General features: G+C 34.9%; 1 protein-coding gene across 1 annotated transcript in view; it reads right to left on the minus strand.

The window, feature by feature from the left end:
- LOC131645061 (MADS-box transcription factor 23-like) overlaps positions 1-14,863 on the minus strand; it is a 50,595-nt gene that overhangs the window by 12,436 nt on the left and 23,296 nt on the right. The window lies entirely within an intron of this gene.

Here is a 14,863-nt window from a genome sequence, read left to right on the forward strand (position 1 = left end):
TATTGGTAATACTCTTGTAGTACACCTGTCAGGGTTGTTTGAAGAAATTGACAACCTCGAGTCAAATGGGATCTCACGCAAGGGAAGGATGTTGATTTCTGATTGGACTCGCACGTGGTTCGATTTCCACCAAAATTTGGATGGACTGAGGGAAGATGCATCATTGAGGTTCCAAGATTCTAAGTATTGTCTGGATGTGCTTAGGGAAGAAGTTGAGAAGTACAAAAGGTATGCTGAAAGGTTGGAACTATATATTGCGGATACGATGCATGTGATGAATGAAGCTATAACACCAAAAAAGAAAGATCTGTCAAAGATCTATAAACATAATTATTGGAAAATTGCACAAATTTCCAAGTCTTTTTGGTTCAAGCAGTGGGATACAGGAAAGTTACATTTTGTTCTCGGCACAAGCAGTTTGTTAAAGTGTATTAATAATTGAAATTGTCTTGTTACTGTTAAGTGGGTGAATTTTAAGTTGTTTTGCAATTGGAAATCGTTTTTATGCTTTCTCTTACATGGTGCAATAAAGTCCTCTACACCTCCCTATTCAATCGTGAAGGAAGAGAAAATTCATTGTCAGCCTTATTGGTATTATGTGTTGTTATATTTATTGAGATACATCTCACTCATGCTTGGAATCTTGGACAGGTTTTGTGGTATTCTTTTTATGGTGTGTTTACTCATATGGACCAACTTAACAAAAGTCAACAGTTGTGTATGGTGTGTTTACTTAAGGGAAAAATATTCCATCAACAATTTTTTTCTCTCTATAACCCTGAGTACAAGGTTGTTTTAAAAGGGATGAGTAATGATAGAGAGTAAAATTGCACTTAAACAAAAGAGTGAGATATAAATTAAGTTAGAATATTAACTTAGTCATTCTTTTATTTTTAGTGTTATTGGGCTCCTTTTGTATTTGGGCTTTTAAGTTTATTATCCATTAGAAGCATTATATATTGTAGTCTCATTGAGACATTAGACAATGAATCAAATGAAAAAGTCTTTTATTCCTTTTATTTTATTTTGTCATTTTAATGTTCTTCCCCTTTTAATTTAGGAACCCTAGTTTCATAGTCTTGATAGAAAAATCTTCCTATCATTCTCTACTGGAAACCAAAGATTGGGGAAAGGGCCGATGACCAAGACTTGTAACTTATGTGGCTTCTGTTAACTAAAAAATAGAAGTGAATTGGATCAAGTTTATCATGTATCAAATTTGTATATGTAAGTCAAAGATGAAGCATTTGTTGTTCTACACCTCGTTCATTTAGTATATCCTTGAATATAATGGTGTTTGTCAGGTTGAATCTAATCTTGAGAAAGTGCTAAAAAATTGGTGATAATGTTGTCCAACGGATGAGGTATCACCGAGACAAAAATGGTGTTTACTATTATCAGGATGAGTTTGCTAGGATATATGACGATAAGTTTGCTCCATATGAGAAGACTCGGGAGGGTTACGTTCCTTGAAAGGTTGCATCTGCATCTTCACCACCTCCATCTCTTGTTAATACTACCTCCATCAATGAAAGTGTATCTAGATGTCTGTGTTGATAGGATCTCAAGCGATATAACAACGTCTGTTGGATTATCTTGATGCTGGCGCTGCTGAAGTAAGGGCAAGAGATTATAAGTTGATGGTTCAGTTGGTTGTTGTTAAAGAAGCTCTCTCCACTCAGAAAGGTTCGAGCAACTAATTTGAATTTAGAGATTTCTCTTCCCCTCATGATCCATGCCCATCTAACCTACCATATTTTATCATGCATATCATTTTCATTATAGCATCATACCATGTCTTATTTATCTTTATTGTGGAATTTTAGGATTTATGCTATTTTATGGATATTTGAGTTTTAAGTCTTTTTGGTGGGTTATGTTAGTATGACATGTATTTAACCATTTCATCTTTATTTTGATGATTGTCTTCTGTTTCATAATATTTTTAGTCTAAGAATCTTTCATATTTTGCGTATCTTCTAAAATTGCGTTATATGTTCATGCTCGTATTTAATTTTCTGGTTTTAAAGTAGTTTGTTTTTGCATGACATATTGAATGGTTTTCCACGATTTTATGAGTTCATCTGTGTGCGTATTATTGGTTGTTTCCTTTCACTTTTTGATATTTGTCAAAAGGGGGAGAAGATTGCGAGATATTATTGTTGTATTTACACACATAAAATGTTTAATTCAGGAGGGAGCTTGAGAGCTCCAGAGATGTTCAAAGGTCTCAAATTGCTGAATCAAATGATTTGTTCAAATCAAATTATTAATATCTCAAATTTTCCAAATATCAAAAAGAGGGAGACTGAAATTGAAGTCGATATCATCTTTTATTTTGATGTTCTGTTTAATGTTGATCGGTGTGTAATTTGATTTATCGCTATTTGTAATTTGCTTGTAATTTTGTTATTTCACTTATTCAATTAGATTTGTGCCTTTGAGCCACCCTTACATTTAATAATTGAGTTCTGGACCCATGACAATGTGTTTTTAGCCTAAACTAATTAGTGTAAGTCAATATGTTGAGTATAGCTTCAATCACAAGTTAAAAAAAGCTTAAAACAAGGTTTGAAGCTAGAATCGAATCATACCTTCTAGCGATTAAGATCAAACATCAAGAGAAATATGAAATTTGGTTATGTCATCCAAATCAGAATCATGGATATATATAATTCGAATCACAACACTCCATGAGTCAAATCACAAGAATTTTAAATTCAAATCATGACATATCAGAAACTTGTAAAATTCAACTATGATTCGAATCATACCTTAGCTTGACTCGATTCCTAAACACCAATCTTGATTCAAATCAAAATATCAAATGCCTCATTTTACTACCTTGATTCAAGTCACTATCTCTTTGATTCAAATCATAATCTAATGATTTTTTTTTGCGCTTTCGCACCGGTTCCGACCTACATAGTAGATCGACTAATCCGCTCGTGCTACGGAGGCACGTGCACTGGCCAAGCGTTGTTTCTGCTAGGAATCGAACTCGGTATTCCCCGAATATTGTCCTTTGCAAAGATAATCTAATGATTTAACTAGAATGATTTTGTTCTTTTTTCACCTTTTTGTGCCTAATCTCTAGCACATATTTAAATCCATTTAGTGCCAGTTCTGCGAGATATCATTATTTTTTTTTTAAAAAGGACAATTGGTGATCAGTCTGAATTGGTTCTTTTCAATTAACCCAAGGATGTTCAATCAAAAAAAGAAGTCTTACAATGATATTCTTCTAGAGTGGGTTTCTAGTTAGATCGAAATCCATATTTTCAAAAGCTTGAGAAAAACTATGAGAATTTCTCCATTCATAAACACTATTTCTCCTTTATTCAACCTTGTGTGTAAAGAATCGCCTCTTTGTAAAGAGAAGAATTTTTCTATACTCTATAGAAGAATTGAGTTGAACTAAGTAAAGGTTATCGTATAAGGAAGTTGTTGTGAATTCAATGCCACGAACAAAGTATAAAATAAGGGATGAATAAAGGACAAGGAAGAAGAGGAACACAAGAATTGGTTATAACTGCTATTCTTTCACTTTCTCTTAAAATAAGATTACAAGTTTACAAGAATAACAAATAACCTCTCTCACCCTAAATCAAGATTTGCAGCTTAGCAATGATGAGAGACTAGTATGCTATTTATAATAAAACCTAACATACTAACTAATGGGCTTTTTTCACAAGGCCCATTACACAAGTCAACTTAATAAACAAGCTAACTTAACAAATTAGGGTTTAAACACTAAAACCTAATTTAACATGCTAACAACCCTAGCATCTTCGACACAAGCATGTGAACAACCTTCGACTTCATGCTTAATCCTGTCGAACCAAGAAGCTACCCTTCGACCATACTAGAGTTCGATCCAATATCTCACAGAAGTTAGATGTTGTCGAATCTCTCTTGGATAGAACATTCTTTCAGACAATAAACCAATAGAGGCAAGTAACGGTTGTTGTAGAATAGAAGTTTGGAACATGATTATTGTGTCTAGCAAAATCATTGGATCAAGATTATTGAAGGTCTTGAATGTTTGCGGTTTGAGTAATCTGCTTCAATAGAAGAGAAAGTCAATTATGACCTAGGAAGCCTCATTTTAAAATATTCAAAACAAACAAGTTTTTCTTGTGGTGTTTTCACCAATAAGTTTCAGCTCGACTTGGTTTATTGGGGATTTGTTAAAAGACACGGGCAGTGAGGACTCTATCATCTTTTGTCATGATATTTTGGGCTGGTTCCATCCCTACTCAAACTAATATTTTCAATATTATTCTTGTACCTCATGCTTCTCATATTTGGATTTAATACAAAGATGAGAAGTTAGATTCTTGTACCTCATGCTTCTCATATTACAAGGGAGGTGATTGTTCAAAGAATTGAAACATGATGATCTCTTTTCTTAGTTAATTTTCATATTGATAGTGAAGGGTTTGAGTTGGACTTTGAAAATAAAACTGTCAATTGAATTATTTTAAGGGGTTTCTAATTGGCTCATCAAAATGAGTAGTTTTGAATCGTTAATATCCTGACTATAAACTTATAATTCATGAGGCATTAATGAAAACTATTCGAGATATAAAGGAACTGTTTATGTGTTTTGAATTGGTTTCATACATTAAGGTGAATTTTACTAAGTCCTTCATCGAGATGGTGTAAACAATATCATCTTTAAGATAATATATATAGTGCTGTTTTTTAGGTATTGTGGCTTATCAATTAGAGATGATCCACATGAATTGGCTACTTGACTGACTTTGTTTGAGTACATTTTTCCGAGACCGAGGGTTTGGAGAAATGAGTAGGTTGGTCTAAGGGGTCGGATTGTTTTAAAAAATTAGATCTCAATAGTGTCAATTAAGATATGGATTTTGGTTGTTTAACTTTAAATCTAGGGTAAAATAATCAGAAGTGTATTAACAAAATATGGATGGTGGTCTAAAAGTTAAAAAAGATGAACTTAATATCAATCATTAGTTGGTTCAGTGGTGATTGACGCTGAATTTGGTAGGGAGGACCATGGCTCGATCCCCCGCAGCTACGATCGGAAGGGGGCTGGAACCATTTGATGCCAGAACTGACCTATATAATTATTTGTACACACCATTACAATTCAAGTGAATCTATTGGGGAGTCCGGGAGAGTCGGGATCACCAATGAGACAAATGCTCCAAGACCACAAGAGAGGGAGACGCCACATCTCCACTTAAAACCCTAAGGTTTTAGGTGGACAAGTGGTGTGTCTCCCACAAAGGTGTGTTGCTCAAAGGAACGTCCCACATCAATGCTCCTTAGTGAAAAACTGCTTAAACAGTGAGGTGTAATGCCCCGTTTTTATCGTATTTATTTTTATAATTAAAAATATGTGATGTCGTGTGTTGTATGTGCTATGATGTCATTTATGGGGTAGAAGCCCTTAGAATAAGATAGTTGTGATGAGAGATTAAAAATAGAGGTAGGTGTGTAAATATTATAGTATTATTAGAATTATTATTGTTAGTATTATTTTAATAGTAATAATAATATAGTAAGTAATTAAGTAAATTAGAATTTATTAATTAAATAATTAAAAATATGAAAGGGTAATGTTGGATTTTCAATTTAGAGGCCCGAGGGTTAATATTGGGAGAACAAGGAAGAGAGAAACACATTCATTATTTTGGATCGTGAAAACCAGAGAAAACAGAGAACGAGGAAAAGGGGAAGAACACCACATTTAGGGCAAGGAAACTTCGTAGAGAATCATCAACCAAGGGAAGGGTGGGGTTCTAACACTTTAATAGATTATATGATGATGAGTTATGGTAGAGTGAGGTTATATAATTGTATGTTCATGTTGTGTGAAATTGGGTTTTTGATGTGAATGTAATAATATGAATGTTGATGATGATTTTGTGTCGGATCCTTTGGAATTGTTAATATAAATTGAATTTGATTGATGTATACTATTGGGTGCATAATTGGTAGAGTAAAGGATATTGTTTTGTTGTCAAATTAGGGAGTTTTTGAGGTTTATGGGATAGCAGAATCACAACCTTTCAGTTGCAGAATTTTTGAAAAATCAACAGTCGTAACTGGTTACCACTTGGGGGAAACCGGTTGCCGCGTGTAAAAATTGATTTATGGGGGAATTTTGTGAGTGAGTAACCAGTTACCATAAGTGGGTAACCGGTTACAGCAGAAAAAACAATAGCGTGTGTTTTGGTTACAGTAGTGTAACTGATTACCACTAAAGGGTAATCGGTTACCATTGAAACTGATAATTTTTGGAAACTTTGAAAAATCATAACTTTTGACTTGGGTGCCCGTTTGACGTGTCGTTTGAACCTACGGGAAGTTAAAAATATTTTCTACCTAATAAAAATAATTTAGAAACAATATGAGTAAATTTTCTAGAATTTTTTATTATTATGGTATTTTGATACAATGCGGAATTGTGAATATGATGATGTAACTGATGAGATTTCATGATGTGATAATGTTGCGACAATGTATGAATAGTGATGTGCAAATGGTGGCATGTGTTGGCGTATTCTTTTGATGTGTTTCGTGTTATTGCATAAGTGGTTGTAACATATTAGGGTTGCATGCATGTTCATAAGCGACGATGTAGCCCAAGTGGCAAATAGCGATGTGGCCTAAATGGCGAATGACAATGTGGCCTTATATGGAAAAAAGTGACGTGTTATGGTACCACATGCATATAGTCAGTGAAGTCGGTCTCATTGAATTTGTAATGTTGTTGGTGAAAAAGATGTGATTTATATGATTGTTGCGTGTCACGGTTGAAATTGTGATATGTATTGGTGTTGATGTACGAAGTATGAATACTATAATTATGTATGCCATGATTTATATATTCATTATCATAATTTCGTTTATATTTTTATGATTTCTCACCCATTTTGTTTGAATGTTGCCTCTACGTGGCTAACACACAGGTGACAAGGATTAGAGTTGCTTAAGGTATGAAGTGCGCCTCGTATTGCATAGTTGAGTCGGGTCTTGCTCTGATACGTAATACCGGGATGAACGCTTGTTTGTTATATTTAGTTATGAGTTTTTTTTGCAAAGATTTTGAGAGTAGTGTAAACTCTCTTTTATTTATTTGGATGTTGGTTTTTAAGTTGTTGGAGATGATGACTTATATATATATATATATATATATATATATATATATATATATATATATATATATATATATATATATATATATATATATATATATATATATATATATTTTGATTCGTTTCCATTGCATTAATAAAGTGAAGTTGAACACCATGATGATTGCGACGTCGGTTCATCCGAAAAAGTGTGTTATGTATCCCTTTGTTAAATATTTGCGAAATTTGCATGATTGAATGATGTGACATCCTATTTGACGTTGATTTGAATTTTTAATTACTCTGATTTTTATTTAATTATCGATGGGGAAAATAGGGTGTTACAATTGGTATCAGAGCAGGTCGGTCCGTTTGACCAAGTTGTCGAGTTAGTAGAGAAGTGTGACAGTCGAGTACTATCGATTTAGTTTCTAACCGTTGTTTGTTGTTTGATATAAAGCAGAAGATGGTTGGAAGAAATGATGCTGCTATTGATGCTGCCTTGGATGCGATGGCTCAGGCTATGCAGAATCAGCCTAACACTGGCGTGGTTGATGAGTCACGCAACTTGACAACTTTCCATAGGGATAACCCGCCTACTTTCAATGTCAAGTATGATCCTGAAGGGGCTCAAGGAGATGGAACAAATTTTCCGAGTTATGGATTGCTCTGCAACATAGAAGGTGCGGTTTGAGACCCATATGTTGGCTAGTGAGGCTGATGACTGGTGGCTCGAGACTCGTCATAGGTTGGAAGCTTAAAGTGAGGTTATTACTTGGGAGGTGTTCACCAGGGAATTTATGAGAAAGTACTTTCCGAAAGATATCCGCGGGAAGAAATAGATAGAATTTCTCGAATGGAAGCAGAGGGAGTTGTTGGTGACAGAGTATGCTGCTAGATTCATAGATTTGGCGAAGTTCTATCCTCATTACAATGAGTCAAATGCTGAATTTTCCAAATGTATCAAGTTTGAGAGCAGGTTGCGCGCGAAAATTAAGCAAGTGATTGGATATCAGAAGATCCATAAGTTTTCAGAATTGGTGGATTGCTGCAGAATTTACGAAGAGGATAGTAAGGCTCATTACAAGGCTATGAGTGATAAAAGGGGCAAGCAACATCAGAACCGTGGGAAGCCTTACACTGCTCCAGCAGATAAAGGTAAACCAAGGGTTGCTGATGGGAAGAATTCTAGTGGGGAAGGCGCTCCTGCTAATCTTAGATATTACATATGTGGTAAGCCGAGTCATAAGAGTAATGAGCGTACTACTAAATTGAAGAGGTGTTTTCGTTATGGAAAAGTCGGTCGCGAGGTAGCTGATTGTAAGTCCAAAGCAGTCGTATGTTTCACTTGTGGCGAGGAAGGACACATTAGTACTCAGTTTCAAAAACCGAAGTGAGCTCAGATTGGAGGGAAAGTTTTTGCTTTAGCTGAGAACCAGACATCTAGCGGAGACCAGTTGGTTAGAGGTACATGCTTCATTAATGATACTCCTTTAATTTCTATTATTGATACAAGTGATACTCATTGTTTTATTGTTGTTGGTTGTGTGAAAAGATTGGGTCTTATTTTATCCTCTATGAATGGAGAGAAGGTTATGGATACTCTAGCTAATGGGTCGGTGACTACTTCTCTTGTATGTCTGAAGTGTCCTCTATCGATGTTCGATAGAGACTTTGTTGTGGATCTAATTTGTCAGGATGTGATATTGGGTATGAACTGGTTGGAATGCAACTATGTTCATATTAACTGTTATAAAAAACAATGCGGTTTTCTACTCCCGATGAGGAGAAGGAACATGAGTTAATGTCTGCTAGGCAGTTGCATGAGTTGACGAAAGATGAAGTTTAGGTATTTGCTTTGATGGCCTCTTTGTCCATTGAGAAGCAGGCTGCTATTGATGAATTACCAGTAGTGCGAGAATTTGCCGAAGTTTTTCCAAATGATATTCCAGATGTACCGCCAGAAAGAGAAGTGGAATTTATTATTGATCTTGTCCGTGGTGCTAGACCTCTTGATAAGTGCAAAAATATCATTATTTTGTGTATATAATTTGTTGCACTTATCGATACTTTTTGTTAATACCGTTTGAATAATTCTCCGTTTTGTTTATAAATCCGAATACTTTGTGAATATTTGTATTTTCATATACTTTTATACAGTTTGATAGTTTTTGTGTCTTTTTGTAGGTATTGATGCGTATTTGGAGCACGAGCAATAAAGTGTCGAAGACAAGGCTTCAAACGCATGATTTTGAGCAGCTCATCAACAAATAAGGCTAAAAAAAAAAGAAAATCCATAAATTTTGTTGATATTTATTCATCATTATATAGGAAATTTAACAAGCTTTCCAACGCTTCGAACCGGGCGCAAATCTAATTTACGGTTCTCAAGTTATGCCCAAAGTAAGATTTCAAGTTCTGGTGTAGCACGCTAAGCAGGCTTAGCGCCCGACGCGCGCTCTAGGCGGTTTAGAAAGTCATTAAATACGAAAAAAATCAGATTTTTTAGGGTTATGCTTTGGGGTATTTGTTCCCAAAGTCATCACCTTCATTTTTCTTAGGTTAGAGCTTAGAAAACAACATTTGGAGGTTGTAATCAGACGATCCGGAGTCGAAGCTTCTTTTCTTCTGATTGACACCGTGAAAGATTTGGTTTTCTTCTCCATTCTTCTCTTTGTAAGCTTTATTTGTTGGGGTTTGTTTGTAAGTATACTTGTTTTGTATGTATATTGATTACTTATGGTGTTGTATAAAACCTCTTTTACAAATCAATGTTGATGTTCATCTTTGTTTTTGCTTTGTGCTTGGATTTGAGTTGCTTTAGAGATAAACTCCTTAAATCTTGTTCTTGGATGAATATTTGTTAGGTTCTAGACTCTAGAGATAGATTTAGGCTTAGTAATCATTGTGGGTATTGAAGCTTAATGCCTCCATGTTGTTCGTGTTGTGCTGAGAGATCGTCGACGCGAGAAAAACGGTTGATTTCTCACTTTGCATTAGGCATAAGCTTTGTGTGAGTGGTACGTAATGATATTGACAAGTGATTTAGGTTGAGTACAACTGAGTGACGAGTTTAAACATTTAACGGGTATGTGAAATGCAATCCCAAGAGTTCTCTCCTTTCCGAAGAATGAAATTCTTTTTATGTTCATAAGTTAAATTCCCGCATTTACTTTAAACCCATTTTATCCCTAACTCATTAACCCAAGAATTCGTCGAACGGAAATTCAGTACCACTAATCCCTGTGGAGACGATAATTTACCGGATAAATATTTCCAAAACTTTTGTTGCTTGCCGCTTTACCGCTCCAACAAAATGGCGCCGTTGTCAGTGATTGATATTTTTATTGAATTCGCATAGCGATAGTTTCTTTGTTTTTGAGTTTTGTAAATATCATATATTTGTGAACTCCCTAATACTTTTATACTTTTGTATAGTGGATTGTATAGATACATGTTTTAAGTTTGTTGGGTGGACTTATTAAACAAGTTGAACTCGGATAGTTCTTTAATTTCAAATCTTCAATTTTTAACCTGTTTAGTTAATTTCACCAAACTTTTATAAAAATTATGTTTTTTCTTATCGTTACATGTTTGTTAATACATGTTTTTTACGTATTGTTGTATATTCTCTTGTTTCGTAATGTTTGTTCGTGTGTGGTTAAGACACTTTCTTTAGGTTCGCCTTGGGGCGAAAGCGTTGGTGTGCCGTGGAGGAAACTACTATTCGAGCACAATAAAGGCGTCGAGCTTACAACGTAAAACAACCGTTCGTTGGGAGGCACCCCAACACTTTGTAAATTCTCTTTATATTTACTTTTGAGGTATTTTAGGTGTACAGTGGAGGCTGCACCTGAACCCCTATTTCTCCCCTGTTTTTGGTCTATTCTGGTGTAGTGCGCTTTACCGCGCTTAGCGCGGTCTGCTTTGTAGAACCAATGACCCCCTTTTTAATTGTTCACTTGGTTTTTCCTTTTTCCCACTTCCACCAAAGCCTTTTATATTAGTAATTAATAGTAATTTTTCTCATTCTTTTGTTGATTGTTTGGACTTGAATTTTTGCCCGATTACTTGGAGTCGCATTTGGAAATTCTCCGATTTTGATAGATACAACATGCCAATTGTGCGGTAATGATATTGTTCAAAGTTGTACGTATCAAGGTATTTGTTTATCGCTTCCTATAGCATATCATGTTTAGGAGACTTTTCATTTGTATAATTTTTATATCATTCATTCTTTTTGCATAACTTGCTCATGATTTGAATCACATTAGTTTCCCCCTTTTTTACCATAAATGTGAGGTACCTTTCCATTGTGTATATATGCGAGAGACCGACATTTCTTGTTTTAACTGGATGTTATTATGTTTAATCTTTCGTTTGTATTAATTTTGTGAATGCACGAAAGTGATCAAGGCCATTTTTGTTCCATTTTGAGCACAACTACCATAGCGAAATAGTCAATTAACCTTGTGAGTGTGTGATCATTCATAATCCCTTTTGAGCCTTTTTGTCAATGTCTATGTTTTTTTTTTGCTAAATGCTTGTCTATAAGTGTATGGTTTTCAATTTTTGCATGGATGTTGATTCTTTGTTTCTCGAGCCCTCAACTTTGTGTTGATGTATAAATTTTTACCCTGCCTTAGAAAGTAGGGATCATTCACACATTAATGTTGGTTGAATTCAAGTTGGGGAGAGAATTGATTATGTACTTATTTAGTTGTTCCTATAAGGTTGAAAAGAAAAAGAAAAGAAAGAAAAAAATGTGAAAGAAAAAGAAAAGAAAGAAAAGAATGTGAAAAAGAAAAAAAAGAAAAAGAAAGAAAAAAGAGAAAAAGTTTTGTAAAAGTTTTGGTTTGACAACTTGTGATAGAGAAGAAGTTTGATCGAGATTTTATTGCATAGAACTTTGTGGAATGATCACTCCCTTAGGTTTAGGCAAGTTTTTGTTTCGATTAGCTTTAAGACTTATCACTTGTTTGTTAACCGAGACGCATTACAACCTTGAAAGCCATTGTGATTCGTGTCGTTTCATTTTCAATACTATTTTTGGATGAACGCATAATTTTGTCTATTGTTTGGAAGATTGTTGGGTGTGTGTCAAAGTCCTTACCTTTCGGTGTTTTTCATCTACCGAAGAGTTTTTGCTAGGCGTGATTCGTGATTCAGCATGTTTTGTTTAGAATTTTTTGTATGATTTTTGTATTTAGGATTCGTTTCATTTTCATGTGTCTTTGTAGGATTGTGGTAAGTTTTTACTTTGTTTGTGTGTTTTTGTTTGAACTGTGCAATTGTTTCGGTTTTTCTAAACTTTGTTGATTCTTGATTCTTTGAATTTTTATCTTTGATTCTTTGAGTGTTTGGCCTTGTTTGAGGTAAAACAGGTTTAAGTTGGGGAGAGTTTGATAAGTGTAAAAATATCGTTATTTTGTGTATATAATTTGTTGCACTTATCGATTCTTTTTGTTAATACCGTTTGAATAATTCTCCGTTTTGTTTGTAAATCCGTATACTTGGTGAATAGTTGTATTTTCATATACTTTTATACAGTTTGATAGTTTTTGTGTCTTTTCTTAGGTATTGATGCATATTTGTAGCACGGGCAATAAAGTGTCCAAGACACGACTTCAAATGCGCGATTTTGAGCATCTCGTCAACGGATAAGGCTCAAAACAAATATGAGAAAATCCATCAATTTTGTTGATATTTATTCATAATTAGATAGGAAATTTAATAAGATTTCCAATGCTTCAAACTGGACTCAAATCGGAGTTATGGTTCTCAAGTTATGCCCAAAATAAGATTTCAAGTTCTGGTGTAGCACGCTTTGGGCAGTTTGGAAAGTCATTAAATAGGAAAAAAATCAGATTTTTTAGGTTTATGCTTTGGGTTTTTTGTTTCCAAAGTCATCACCTTCATTTTTCTAAGGTTAGAGCTTAGAAAACAACATTTGGAGGTTGTAATCGGATGATCCGGAGTCGAAGCTTCTTTGCTCGTGATTGACACCGTGAAAGATTTGGTTTCTTCTCCATTCTTCTCTTTGTAAGCTTCATTTTTTGGGGTTTGTTTGTACGTATACTTTTTTTTGTATGTATATTGATTACTCATGATGTTGTATAAAACCTCTTTTACAAATCAATGTTGATGTTCATCTTTATTTTTGCTTTGTGCTTGGATTTGAGCTGCTTTAGAGATAAACTCCTCAAATCTTGTTCTTGGATGAATATTTGCATGGTTCTAGACTCTAAAGATAGATTTAGGCTTAGTAATCATTGTGGGTATCGAAGCTTAATGCGTCAGTGTTGTTCGTGTTGTGCTGAGAGATCGTCGACGCGAGCAAAATAATTGATTTCTCACTTTGCGTTAGACATAACCTTTGTGTTAGACATAACCTTTGTGTGAGTGGTACGTGATGATATTGACGAGTGATTTAGGTTGAATACAACTGAGTGACGAGTTTAAGTATTTAACGGGTATAAAAAATGCAATCCCGAGAGTTCTCTCCTTTCCGAAGAATGAATTTTTTTTTTTTTGTTCATAAGTTAAATTCCCGCATTTATTTCTAAACCATTTTATCCCAAACTCATTAACGCAAGAATCCGTCGAACGGAAATTCAATACCACTAATCCCTGTGGAGACGATAATTTCCCGGATAAATATTTCCAAAACTTTTATTGCTTGCCGCTTTACCACTCCAACACCTGTTTCTATGGCACCATAGAGGATGTCGACATGTGAATTAGCATAGTTGAAGAAATAATTAGAAGACCTACTTGAGAAGAAATTTGTGAGACCAAGAGTGTCGCCTTGGGGAACTCCAGTGTTGTTGGTAAAGAAGAAGGACGGTAGTATGAGACGTTATGTTGATTACTGACAGTTGAATAAAGTTACGATTAAGAACAAGTATCCGCTTTTGAGAATAGGCGATTTGATGGATTAATTAGTAGGTGCATGTGTATTCAACAAGATCGACTTCAGGTCGGGTTATCATCAAATTAGAGTAAAAGATGAAGACATTCAGAAGATGGATTTTAGGACTCGGTATGGACATTATGAGTATTCAGTGATGCCTTTCAGTGTTACTAACGCGCCAGGAGTATTTATGGAGTATATGAATAGTGTCTTTCGTCCTTATTTGGCTCAGTTCATAATAGTATTTATTGATGATATTCTAATACATTCCAAGTCCGAAGAAGAGCATGTCGAACATTTGTGGATCGTATTGCAAGTGTTGAAAGAGAAGAAGCTTTACGCAAATTTGTCAAAGTCTGAATTCTGGCTAGAAAGGGTTAGTTTTCTTGGTCACGTTATTTCAGGTGATAGTATTGTTATAGATCCATCCAAAGTGGATGCAGTGTTGCAATGGGAAGCTCCGAAGACGGTAACGAAGATTAGAAGTTTCCTAGGCTTGGTTGGTTATTACAGAAGGTTCATTGAAGGTTTTTCTAAGTTAGCACTTCCGCTAACTCAGTTAAATTGCAAAGGCCGAGCATTTGTGTGGTATGTTCAGTGTGAAGAAAGTTTTACAGAATTAAAGAAGAGATTGACGACAACTCCGATTTTGATATTACCTAATCCTAAAGACTCATTTGTGGTGTATTGTGATACTTCCAAGTTGGGGTTAGGTGGTGTACTTATGCAGAATGATAAAGTGGTGGCGTTTGCTTCGAGACAATTGAGGATTCATGAAAGGAATTATCCTACCCTTGATCTAGAACTAGTTGCAGTGGTTTTTGTGTTAAAATTT

This window comes from Vicia villosa, linkage group LG1 (genome assembly GCF_029867415.1).
Source record: "Vicia villosa cultivar HV-30 ecotype Madison, WI linkage group LG1, Vvil1.0, whole genome shotgun sequence".
NCBI lineage: Eukaryota > Viridiplantae > Streptophyta > Magnoliopsida > Fabales > Fabaceae > Vicia > Vicia villosa.